Raw genomic sequence first — 11,603 nt, 5'->3', positions numbered from 1 at the left:
CCTCAACCCACCCACTCACACACACACACACACACAGACAAAAGTTGACATGTTATCAAATAATAATTCAAATAATATAAATATTCTCACTTCCTCACTCCCTTTCCCCACTCCATACCAGCTACGTGATTATGAACGAAAACTTCACTCACTGCTGCACCATGTCACCGCAGCAAACACGAACTAGCGCAGGAAAGGCTCAACTAAAATGCTTCTACTCTCTCTCTCTCTCTCTCTCTCTCTCTCTCTCTCTCTCTCTCTCTCTCTCTCCTCACAACTGTTTCTCAGCCATAAAGATGATTAACAGGGTTTTCAAGGGTATTTCTCCTGTTACTAATGTAGAAATGTTGTTAATGTGTCACTAGAACCGTAAGAACACCCTTGAAAACCAGTGTCACTTCGATTAAAACCTTTTAAAAGCGTGTTTCTCTTGTTATTAATATAGAAATGTTGTTATTCTGTCACTAGAACTGTAAAAACATCCTTGAAAACCTCTGCAACTACTGAGAGAGAGAGAGAGAGAGAGAGAGAGAGAGAGAGAGAGAGAGAGAGAGAGAGAGAGAGAGAGAGAGAGAGAGAGACCAATGCATTTATAAACCTTCAAATTTCCCGCACTTTTTGAATCCCTAGAAAGTAGAGTGCTAGAGACAAACGGCAGATCCTACAAAGCCTAACATTTTTCAAAATATTACAGGATGGAGGGCTTAGGATACCACACGGAGGGGGGTGAAGGATCCTAGGGGGATGCCTTAAGGAGGGAAAGTGAAGAAGGGAGGCCTAGAGGTGAAGGAAATGTAAAAAAAAATCCTTTAATATTGAACGCTTCTCTCCTTAGACCATCCTTCACGGAATATTTAAACCGAGAATTGAAGATGCATGGTGGGAATCCTACTTTTTTATTATTATTGTTTCAAGGCACTTTTAAGTGTTTTAGGTGTTTTAAAATTGTTTTCTCGTCATTTTAAATATTTTTGGTTTGTGGGAAGAGAGAGAAATCTTAAATATAAAACTAAAACCAGAAAAAAAGCTTAGATTAAGAGCTTTAAAATGAAGCGTTTGTTTATTAGGCTGTTTTAAGTATTTTAGGTCACTAGAAGAGAGGAAGCTTAAATATAATGGTAGGATAAGTTAAACAGGAACGCAAAACACATTAAATATCATAAACGATCTTTTGAACCAATAAAATCTTCACTAAAACCTCAAATTAAAAAAAAAAAAAAAATCGCGTTGCGTAAATATCACCGTAAAAACCGTCCTTTATTTACGCAAAAAAAAAAAAAAAACAGCAAAATCAGCACATTTACTTAACTGAAGCAAGAAAAACACTTCAAAAGCATCGAAATATTTCTAGAATCCATAAAAAAAATTACTATACAAGCCGAATAAAATCATTAAGAAAAATAGAAAAAATATTGGAACCCACAAGCTGGCACAGACAGCAATCCATCATTGCAGCCCTTGGCTGCGACCTCAATGGGAGAGCCGGCCGCCATGTTACCTCAATTATTCCTTAATGACGCAAAAGCCAGGCAATGGCGATCTATCTATCTATCTATCTATCTATCTATCTATCTATCTATCTATCTATCTATCTATATATATATATATATATATATATATATATATATATATATATATATATATATATATATATATATATATATATATATATATATATATATATATATATATATATATATATATATATATATATATATATATATATATATATATATATATATATATATATATATATATGCGGGGCGAATTGACTTGTGGGCGAATTGATGTGTGGGGCGAATTGGCATGTGGGCGAAATGACAGTAAACCACCGTGATGGAGCTTCTGAGAATGAGGAGCCTGGAGCGCCCTGACATCAAAAAAGAAGAAGAAAAAAAAAAGTATGTTACGAAAAAAGAATATATATATATATATATATATATATATATATATATATATATATATATATATATATATATATATATATATATATATATATATATATATATATATATATATATATATATATATATATATAAGAAGAAAGTATTACCTTGAACTTAAATATTAACACTTTTTATTCCTGTATTCTTCTTATTTCCTGTCTACTTTCACCCACGCATTGCTTATCATGCAAAAAGCTATCAGTGGTCTCAGCAGACACCTGGCCGCGCTTCAGACTTGTCATACCTCCACACTACTCACGCAATATTCTTATCAGTCTTACCAAAGAAATTCTACAAGTAAATCAAATAATTTCTTTCGCGGCATTTTTCTGTAGGCTCTGTTTTCAATTTACGCACTTGATCCACACAGACACAACTTCCAGACAAGGGAGCATCATGTTATTGATTGTAGCGGCACCAGTTTGGACCAGTTTAACAGTTTATTTAAGCAAAGTTGGGTATAAAATAAGTAGGGCCGCAGTGGGATACAAAGTTTGGGCCATAGATGTTGTTAAGTAGCTGTATAATTTGAATTTACTGTGCACTCCTTGATTCATATTCATGGAAACTCAACCAAGCTTGCAGTCCCACACGGGGTGGCCCAGACAGAGCACCACACACTCATACAAGCATCATTCAGTCTCAGCCACGTCTTGGTGGAAAGGAATACTGTGGAAAAAAAAATAAATAAATAAATAGATAAATAAAATAAATAAATAAACAAAGCGTACTGGACGGTTATTAAGTTGATTGGCTTGTGCCTGAGGAAAGAATAACAGGGTACTACTGAAATTCCATCCCTAACAACTCTGCTAAGAATTATGTGATCAAGACATGCGAAATTGTCCCATTAACATTGTCTTCAATAAAATATATTAGTCTCTACATAAAATAAGCCGTTTTCTTTCTTAAATTTCTTCTGTAGCGAATGGAAGAAAACAGCACATTTTAGCATAAACAAATATATATATTTTTAATGGTTTTGAACGTTTTTTTGGTGTTGGATTGAGGAATCTTAATATAAACATGAATAAATCTACTATTCTCAGCTCTTTCTCTTCATGTGATGGTCATGGTGCATGTGCAATGGCAGGACAGCATAAAGCCCCCCCCCTCTCTCTCTCTCTCTCTCTCTCTCTCTCTCTCTCTCTCTCTCTCTCTCTCTCCTAAGAAGAAAGTCACTACAGGAAGGAAATATGGAAGAAAGGAAGGAGGAAAGAAAGAAAACTTGGGAAATGAAAAAAGGAAGATGAGAAGGAAAGATTAGAGAGAAAATGAGAGAACGAGGGAGAGGAGAGAGCCACCAATGACCGCCTCTTCACTCCTGACATGGTAGAGTGACATATGGCATATTTACTACCAGTTTTTTGCTTCTGGCTGCAGGTAGTGGAGGTGGGTGGGGAGACGCAGGGTGACAGGCGGGACTGGACTGAAAAAAATTCTTCCATAAACGTCAACTGAGTGTATTTGAGTGGTAAGGATCGTATAAGAGGGGAAAAATAAGTCTTTCAAAAGGTATTAACTGAATACATTTAAGAGGATCACCTAAGACAGAAAAAAAAAAAAAAACATAAGACGTCAACTGAGTGTGTTTGGATGGTGAGGAACAGCTAGGAGGGGAGGAGTGAATGTCGTCTCCTCTCCTCTCCCTGGGCGTGGTGGGAGAGTGCACCACACGCTGCTTTCACGCAGGACACGAGGCTCACACACCGCTGAGTGCTGCCGCGTGATGGGAGGCGCGCGGCACTCTCCCAGATGGAATCATTCACATCCCTCACGCCTCCCTCTCTCATGCACACCTCAGGCACCGAGCCACTCTCACAGCCTTGCCTCGGCCGCCTCAGCCTCACCACGATGTGACAACACACACACACACACACACACACACACACACAGGACAAAATTGTTGGCTTTCTACTCCTGTTAGAAACAAAGTCTTTTCTACCAGTATTGTGTTAAAAGCTGCGCCACAAAGTGTATTTACGTTTACGACTGGTATCTGGTACATCTTTACCTGTTCTATAGACGCTTCCACTATTTAAGCTGGGTAGAAATTGCTAAATCTATTCTTTTCAATCCTTTTCTTTCTTACAGATGCTTATTGAGATTTCATGCATTACTTCTGGTGCTGTTAGGTGTCCAGTATCACAACTCTTCAGCTTACGTTCCTTACCCATTGCTGATGTCTGAACTGAGGTTGTAGAGTGTTAGACAATCAGAGTGTTGATGTTAGCAGTATGGGATGAAAAGCACGGCCAAACAAGAGAGAAATTAACGTATTGTATCTGAAGGTGTCTGTATAATGTCCCTTTGCTGTTATACTCGTAATTACTGATACATTATTACAACCACTGCATTGTTGTAAGTTAAAACACTGCTCTGCCTTCTTGTCCTATAATTCAGAGAGCCGAGGTTAAACGCTTAGTATTTATTATTTTTTAGTAGGTGAGAAGACTGAGGTGGTGATGGTGGCGGCGGCGGTGGTAGTGATAAAGAAGATGAGTTCCTACCCGACTAACTGTTTCGCACAACTCCATGTTAGGTACCGAACACTCAGGACTGTCCACTCATTCATGTGCTCGATATCGGGATGGTCACCGGGACTTCGATCATTGGTCCTTTGAATTTTTGTTTAATTTATGTTACCTTACGTGGCAGGGAGGCTGGGTGCGGCAATAGTATATGGTACGCTGTGTATGGTACTGAATGCAAGAATGCACACACACACACGTACATTCGCTGAGGATTTCAACTCGTCAAACAATGGCGGAGGTTTGGTGGAGAGAAGAGCCAGGGGAAGCCAGCAGTATTGTGCTGTCAAGATGGATATATTGACAAGAGGGCAACTTGCTGCTCACTCGTGTTCCCGTAATTCGATACACCATGCAATACTTCATCGGAAATCATGTTCAGTGTTTGCTGCAGAGTATCAACAAGGAAGTGTCAGGTGTGGTAGTTATCGTTGCACACATTGGGACGTTGGCACTCCTGACGCCTGACGAGTGCGGCCTGAGGGGAGCCAACTAGCATCGTTTGCTATAACACATGCGTCTTTTTTTTCACGAGGCCCGCCACTCATCATAAATATGCTATGTTTACTGGGACTCAGCCATATGAAAGAAGGGCATGGTATGTGGCTGGAAGCAAACCCACTAACACAGGTCTTAACTGGGAAATAGATGTTGGCGGGGGGAGACGGTACACGGAAGGAGGTGGGCAGCAGGGGGACCTACGCTGTTAGTCACGGCAGCATTCAAACAAAGGAGTCAGATGGTGTTGTGTGATGGAAGTGTGTTTGTGCGTGTGCTCCTATCGTGTTTCTCGCGTCCGGGGGTGTCTGGTGTGGTTTTCCTGTTTACGCCGAAGCTGTGGGATCTGAAGGTGTTCCTGGAGGTCACCGCAGGACGGCCTCCGGAAGGTTAGTTGGCAAATTATTAGCCTTCCGAAAATGAGTCTGAACTCTCGGGACAGTTTTTTAGTTAATTCATTTATTTTTATGCAAGAAGGGCATTGGCCAAGGGCAAAAAAAAAAAAAAAAAAGTAAAAAAGGCCCACTAGAGTGCCAGTCCCCAGATCAGATTAAAGGTGTTATTCATATTGTGAGGATAAGTGTCTTGAAAGCTCCCTCTTGAAAGAGTTCTAGTCATAGGAAGGAGGGAATACAAAAGCAGGCATGAAGTTCCAGAAAGAAAATAATTCCTATATCATCTCTCGAGCGGTGAGGGGCTGGCTAGACTTGGCACATTCTCGGAGGTATTGCGCCCATACTAGACACCGCCTCACGAAGATGTGTACCTTTATGACAAGGCCACAGTCTCCTATAGCATACGTGACATCCGCTGTTGTATGGGACACGGACTTGTTAGAAAGATTAATTGAGATGAAAGCATTGCACATTTGTGTAATATTTGTATATTACACAGACGCAATTCGCGCCTCACAGGTTTGAGATGTGGCAGTTTATTGTATTTTACATGTAGAGCTATATAACAGTTATTTAGGACCTAATAACTATTTCCTGTGTTTAGATAGACTGGAGCTGTGTTTAGATAGACTGGAGCTTCCTTAACGCGAGGCTCCGTGAGGGTCGGGCAAGCTTGTTACTGAGTGCTTGGAAAGGGAGGGGGAGGGGTGGGTTGGGGGAGGAAAGGTGCTTTGTCCAAGGTGTTGGCTTAGGAAATTTTACCATTAGTGTAAAGTTACGATGATTTATTTGAGGACTTTAAGACCCTGAGAGAGAGAGAGAGAGAGAGAGAGAGAGAGAGAGAGAGAGAGAGAGAGAGAGAGAGAGAGAGAGTTAAAATAGTACTACCTTATCTCGAGACAAAATGATGAAGGATGTTGTTGGAAGTAATTATAACTCCGCTTAATGATCGCTCCCAGTCTTGACCACACTACGTCAGGTTTGGTTCAGAAGCACCGTGCATCATTACCGATGTCCTCACCTGCCGCTGTTGACAGTTGCCGGTCCTCTCAACAAGACTGGCATTTTCTTTATTATTTGAAAACCCAGACAATTACATGCTGCCATATTTTTTCGTATCATCATCATCAGGAGCAATATCTTCTTTTTCTTTTTTTCCTCCTCATCCTCTCACTTCTTCTTTTTCTTCTTTTTCTTCTCCCAATTCCTCGCTTTTTTTTTTCCCACTCTTTCCTCCTCCTCCTCCTCCTCCTCCTTGCCCTCTTCTTTCCCTCCCTTAGTCTTTCCTTCCTGAATATTGCATAAGGTCAGACCCCGTGTGACCTGTGAGGGACTCGTCTGCCTAGGTCACGTTTGGAGCAGGTCACAGCTACACTCATGCTCTCTCTCTCTCTCTCTCTCTCTCTCTCTGGTAAAGGTGGATTTAGTATCAGTGTATGTTTCGAACATATAAAAGAAAACGGTCTTTTAATTTTAGTCTCTTGAATATATACTAAAGTAAGTTCTCCGCAGTTCCCCCTTAAAACCTCCTCCGGAATAGAAAATGGGTCAGCAAAACAATATAAAACCCTAATTTTACTTTATTCTCGTTGTGTTCGGGGTAGGACTGAATAATTTAGAGAGAGAGAGAGAGAGAGAGAGAGAGAGAGAGAGAGAGAGAGAGAGAGAGAGAGAGAGAGAGAGAGAGAATTATATAAACAAGACTTTCAAAACAAAAGAGCAAAGATTCAAGTAACATTTTCCCGTCATAGTTTAATGCATTGAATGACTGATAACTTCTTTTTTGCCTTGATATCAAATATACGCTATAAAAAAAAAGTAAAACCTCCAGAATTATTTAGCAGCTACGAGGAAGAGGAAAGATGAAATTGTGAGTAGTATAGGCAGCTTTCCAATTATTTAACTTGAATGAAAGAGAAAATGGGAGAATTTCTGCATCCAAGGAGTTCGATTTGTACTTCAGGGAATAGAATGAGGAAATGTGGAAAAGGTGGATGTGACCAATGAATGTAGGGATGATGCAGGAAACGTTCTCATTTGTTGATGGATGGAAGGATGGATGGATGGCTCGCTCCTCCTCTTAGGTTGACAGAAGTTTTTACTCGTAGCTTCAAAAATTCCTCGAAGTTTATTTATTTCTTTGGCTACACTTAAGAATACGGCAGTGGAAATGTATTGCTTTGCTTCAGTGTCTAGTTGTGGTCATGAGAGAGAGAGAGAGAGAGAGAGAGAGAGAGAGAGAGAGAGAGAGAGAGAGAGAGAGAGAGAGAGAGAGAGAGAGAGAGATAAGACAGTATGGCATTAGTGGATAAAGTCCTTGCCAGTTTGCCCGGGAGTATAAAAGTCAAGTTCTGTAAAGGTGGAAACTTGTCCACTTAAACGTATTTGGCTGCATTAGGAATAGTCAAATATTCATGTCTGCTGCAGCCACTACCGCCACCTCTCTCTCTCTCTCTCTCTCTCTCTCTCTCTCTCTCTCTCTCTCTCTCTCTCTATGTGTGAGTGTGTGTGTGTGTGTGTGTGTGTGTGTGTGTGTGTGTGTGTGTGTGTGTGTGCTTCACTGCCCTAACTATTCCGAGTAAACAATTGCGTGACAAACAAAGGAAGATAACTGTTGAGGGAATAGATGAATAACAAGGGTGCGTTTGGGACACAGAGGAGGGGTCACCGGCTGACTGGCTGCGTGGACACTGGTCTCCATGGGAGGGAGTGGTGATCGCTGTCACAAGGGGGAAGTGCGCTACGGGCATACAAATTGTGGAAAAGCTCGCTGAGTTGCCGAAAAAAAGAAAAAAAAAGAAAGAGGAGTACAGGTCTTGCGGGAGCGAGTGGGAGTGGGGATTGATGTCATCTGATGAAAGCGTAAGCTCGCCAGCACGCCTTGAGAAATTTCTTTGTTCTGAGGACGACCAGTGGCACTAATTAGATCCTTCGGGTGCTAAATTGTTTCCCTGCATCACGAGACCGGCCAGGAGAGGAAGGAGTGTTCCCACGTGTCTGATAAACCCATGAGTGGTGTACGCGAGTAAGAGATGCACTCCCTTCCCCTGTGGGAGGCTCTCTCTGAGTGGCGAGTGTCCCAGATGCTCGATACTCCCGTGTGGGGGTAGTGGACAGGGTAGACGCGGCCTGAATGGAGCGGGTTCGGCCAGGTTGGAAGAGTGTCTCTCCGAATAAATAGAGGAAGCCAATGTTTCTTGTTCTTGCTGAATCAAAATCAGAAAAAGGTGACTTAGTTAAGCTGCAGTAAAAATATTATTGCCTATTGTAGGCACAAAGCAATAACATCTGTTGTCTGTGTGACAATGTCAGCGTGGAGCTAAAGGCCGCTGGGCACCCACGTGGGAACGTAAGAACACTGCCAGTCGTTAATTGCAATAAACACACACACACACACACACACACACACACACACACACACACACATACCATATGAGTATATGTGCTAATTTCACTTGTATTTTGGTCATTAAGTTTTGATTTCCGACGTTAAAAGAATGTTTCAGTTTCATTACTTAATAGATAGCGTGTGATTAGTTGTGTCTGTTTCACAGCGAATTTAGGTGGTGCATGGCTTTCCAGCCGCTTTGAAAAAAAAAATAAAATAAAATAAAAATATCGTCGAGAAAACAAAGTACAAGTGATTATCAAATATTTTCAGCTGTAGACATGGCCCATCAGTTGTGCATGAAATTATATCATATGATAAATGTCAATTATTTTATTTCAAAGATAACTAGATGGTATTATTTTCAGTGGTGTTAGAAAAATCTCAGTGTTTCAGAGATTATTGTTTTATGTTCGTTTTCATTTGCAGCTTCTAAGTAATACTAAGTGCATTTTATTGTTGTATTATTCTAGTTTATGTATCCTATCACTAAGACGGCTCATGTATATTTAATCATGCAATTAAAGATGAAGAATAAAGGTAGTGTTAGTGCGCAGCGGGAACGATAATGTGTGAAATACTTCGGCTCGGGGAGGACACAGATGACCTGTTCTGTGTAGTGCTGTGTAATGCTGTCTATAATTATGTTACTGTAATTTCACCACTGATACGGAGAATAATTTAATTGCTTAATAATAGCACAAGACCGATAAGGTCATTGAAAGCAGCTCTCCAAAGTCCGCCGCGGCCGAGTCATTGCAAAATACTTTGAACGTAAACTAATGTCAAACGTAACGGAAAATCAGACATCAATTGGTGTAGTCGCGCCTCACTGAGAAAGAAACAGTGTGAATGCAGGATCCGCTCAGCTGTGAGATTGATTCATTGCTTGCGCAGCGAATGAATTAAAGCGTTGTCGCTATGAAAAAGGAAAGTGTATAATGTAAATGATGAATTGCAAGTACGGGATGCCATTATGTCTGATTTGTTTGTATGATTGCACCTCTTGGAATAAAATAATGACCGAGAATTGCGAGGCATGTGTGAAGGTAGAGTACGTGCATACAAATATATTGCAGCAATTGTTTATTTGGTGAAAATATCAAGAACGAGAATAAATTCCCAGCTAACGTCATGCGGAGGAAGAGAAAACTCGCAGGAAAAAAAGTTGAGTAAATCTTCGCTCTTTCCGTTTATTATTATTATTATTATTATTATTATTATCATCATCATCGTCATCATCATCATCATCATCATCATTATTATCATTTATTTATTGTTTTACTCATGCAGACCACATAATTATGTTCGTGCTGTAAGTACTGTCTTACATTTGTATTGGATTTCTCTCTCTCTCTCTCTCTCTCTCTCTCTCTCTCTCTCTCTCTCTCTCTCTCTCTCTCTCTCTCTTTTACACACACACGCACACTGACAGACGCACATGAGGGGGTCCACAGTACAGACTCAGGCCAGACAGGGAGGGCGCGGACTCCCATCATGCACACAGGCATCATCGTCCCACAGTTTTCTCAACACTTGTCGCGTCACAGCGCCGTGATCGCACTGTAGAGCGTCCTGCTTTGTGTGTCTCGCCGCGTGCAGCGAGTACAACGTTAAAATGTTTGTCTGCAACATCCTTGACTGCGTGGTGGAGTAAGGATTGGATATTTGATTTTATTCACAGTGAAGAAAGGTAGAAAGCCTTGTAATTGAATTTTCTCAGATTCCTGTCATATGGAAAATTGCAAGGCCATGTGAAACCAGTGACGTCTGGTTTATGGAAAAAAGAACAAAAGAAAAAAAAGTTTGGAGAAAACTCTTCAGAAAAATCATTTTTATATCACGAGGATCAGTTCTGAATTCTTGCTGTCCTCCCTTGACACTGTTTGGCTGCAGTTTTATTTATTTATTTACTTGTACATTTTTATAACTACTCGTTAGTGACGTTAGAAAGAACAAAAATGACAAAAGGCGCTTGGAACATGTCAGAGCGCAGGTTAGGCCGAGCAGTGTTATGGATACAGTTCAGAGCACCATTATGAACCCTGTGGGCCTGGTGCACGCATGCTGAACTCCTCATTAGCCAGAAAGAAAGTTATACCTGCAGTAGTAGTAGTAGTAGTAGTAGTAGTAGTAGTAGTAGTAGTGATAGTAGTAGTAAAGTATGAATAGGTTATCATGTGATAGTTTAAGATGAGAGAGAGAGAGAGAGAGAGAGAGAGAGAGAGAGAGAGAGAGAGAGAGAGAGAGAGAGAGAGAGAGAGAGAGAGAGAGAGAGAGAGACAAACATTGGGTGGAAAGGATGCTAGTACTGCGAACTATTTAGACCACCTTCAGGGCATTTGGATCACTCTGGTGTGTGTGTGTGTGTGTGTGTGTGTGTGTGTGTGTGTGTGGAGGGGAGGAGGGGTGAATGAGTCGGGAGCTGTAATCTAAACATGAATCAGCATAATTCTAAGTAGCAGCAGCAGTATATATAAGTACTCACACGTACATACATACGCACGTTGCTCTAATGATGGCAGAGAAAAGTTATGAATAAAAAGGGGAACAGTCTCGCTCCAGATAATTATAGCCATTAAAAACATCGAGCTGTAGAGAAAATAAATGTTTCCCGGCGCCCCAGCTTCCCGGTAACGTTTACTCAGTATTTAGAGAAAAATGCATACGAATGTCAGGGCATTTTTATATTTGTTTTTATGACAGCTATAATTTTCGCCGCACAGAGAAAGGGAATTATTGTGCAGTAAACCCTCCTGGAGCATGGCGAGGCGTGGCGGGGCGTGACGGGCGGGGCGGGGCAGCCTATGGTTTGTTTACTAATCGGAGGGCGTGAGGTGTTGGG

At 40.9% G+C, this 11,603-nt stretch overlaps 1 long non-coding RNA gene across 1 annotated transcript in view; it reads left to right on the top strand.

The window, feature by feature from the left end:
• The first annotated feature begins 4,326 nt into the window (after nt 1-4,326).
• The window catches only part of LOC135106175 (uncharacterized), a 61,562-nt gene continuing 54,285 nt past the window's right edge, over nt 4,327-11,603 (top strand). The window contains exon 1 of the long non-coding RNA XR_010271152.1: nt 4,327-5,364. This is a non-coding gene — a long non-coding RNA (uncharacterized LOC135106175). The remainder of the gene's footprint in view (nt 5,365-11,603) is intronic.

The sequence above is a fragment of the Scylla paramamosain genome, chromosome 13, assembly GCF_035594125.1.
Source record: "Scylla paramamosain isolate STU-SP2022 chromosome 13, ASM3559412v1, whole genome shotgun sequence".
Classification (NCBI taxonomy): Eukaryota; Metazoa; Arthropoda; class Malacostraca; order Decapoda; family Portunidae; genus Scylla; species Scylla paramamosain.
Note: the sequence above shows the minus strand (reverse complement) of the source record. Positions and strands in the feature narration are given on the sequence as shown.